General features: G+C 26.6%; 1 pseudogene; it reads right to left on the bottom strand.

Annotated features, from left to right (window-relative positions):
• Positions 1-419: 419 nt before the first annotated feature.
• LOC132940536 (GPI mannosyltransferase 1-like) lies at positions 420-1,744 on the bottom strand (annotated as a pseudogene).
• Positions 1,745-1,991: the final 247 nt, after the last annotated feature.

The following is a 1,991-nucleotide window of genomic DNA, read 5'->3' as shown; positions in this document are numbered from 1 at the left end:
AACAAATAATAATATTAAAATAAAGTATATGGTTTGTTTCAAATATTAAATTGCTTAATCATTATATTTGTTTAGCCATTTAGGTAATGATAATAATTTTTATTATTTATAAATTATAATTAAACTTTTATTCACCAGTGTCCAGTACAGTAGTAATAAATGTTTAAGTTTCTATTAATATAATATATTGGCACTAAACCATCATATCGATTTTGAGAAAATAAAATCATTTTTCAGTAATTGCTAATTAGTATAAAACAAGTTGTTATTTTGTAACATTAATTCCAATTATTCCTAATCTTTTTTCAATAATTCCGAATTTACCATTTCCTCAACACTGATTAAATTTAATAACAATAGGTACAAATAATTTCTTATTATTTTCGTTATAAATTATTAGTTAATGAAATCTAGATACATTAATGTGTTTTCGGGGAAAAAAAGATTTGCAAGACTGCAAGAGTCTTGCAGTGATGGTCTTGGTCTTGTAGCTTCGGTATTGGTTTGGTATTGGTTAGGTTAATAAATGGATAACACAATGGTAAAAATGACACAAACCATACAAAATATTGAGAAGTCATGACAGTGTTAAATGCAACCATAATAAAAGATAAACAAAACAAGCAGAAAGGCAACCACTAATAGAATTAATAAAGGAAGTTATGTTGCTATACTGTATATTATTGATGTTTTATCGAAGCTAGATAGTAAATAATTAAAATAAAAATAAATTGAAAAATTATGACGCACATCTAATCGACGACTATGGTATAAAATATAGCATATTTAATATGCTTCATCCAAAAACTGTTGGCCATAAAAGTAATACCAAGGCCATGTTACTACAATTAATGACAAAATAAATGTGACAACGAATAATATTTTTTTGCGAGTAGGGAAAAGCCGAATTAGAATCATTTTAGATAGTGATGAATAATTTTTATCACTATCAATGGACAAATAATATACTAAACAATAAATAATGGGATAAATCCGTACATGCACTGATATTGCAAGACGAATTGCAGATAATATATAACGAATTTTGATATGAGCAAGCAATGTTATAAGTACAAGAAAACAAGAAATAGAATCAGCATTTTCACGAGTTGCAATAACAATACTTAAAGGATTGTATAACCATAATACTAATAACCACATTACTAAGTCCAGGATGGGATTTTGAAACTAGTTTACGTATAATAATGGCAATAGCCAAATCAAATGCTGAAAATAATAGCTTCCCCAAACAGTTGTGTAGTAAAATAATTGGTAAATTATTTACCAAATATTTTATATTTGGTATATTAAGTAACATGGATATTAATGGAGTGCGCTTCAGTGCATTTGAAGTCAAACACTCCCGAAACTTCATGAATTGGGTTTTACAAGAGTTAAGTTTTAAATTTTTTAAATTTTTTATAATACATGCAGCATATTTTAAGCCTTCAACGCGACATGTAAGTATAAGCTCAGGATATCTTTTAAAGCGTGATTTTGCTTTATTAACTGCATCCGTCACTCTTTTCTTCCAGCTCCTCTTGATCTGTAAAAATAAAAATTTAAAACCTAGATTTTTAAAATAGAAAGTAAACTATTAATTTACAATAAGTTATTTTTAAACATTGCCAAAATAAAAACAAACAGTGGCAGGCTGTTTGGGACATTTTGTATCGGAATTTGGTGCAGATGGTTTTTTCAACCGACAACTAGTTGATCTGTAAATATTTTTTACACTATGCATATTTTGAGTGCATAAATTAAAAATATTAGTGCATATAAATACATATTCCTGAATTTTTTAGTGCATATTTTTCCAATATTTAGTGCATGAGTACATACTAATTTATACAATTTGTAGTGCAGGTCGCCTAATAGGTAACCTAAAAATAAAAACAATAACGTAAAAACTAAAAAGTTAAAATTGTAACAATTTACAATACAACAACAATTTTCAACATATTAGGTATGTGATTTTTATAATTTATAAG

The sequence above is a fragment of the Metopolophium dirhodum genome, chromosome 1 (genome assembly GCF_019925205.1).
Source record: "Metopolophium dirhodum isolate CAU chromosome 1, ASM1992520v1, whole genome shotgun sequence".
Classification (NCBI taxonomy): Eukaryota; Metazoa; Arthropoda; class Insecta; order Hemiptera; family Aphididae; genus Metopolophium; species Metopolophium dirhodum.
This window is presented reverse-complemented; position numbering and strand designations above follow the sequence as displayed.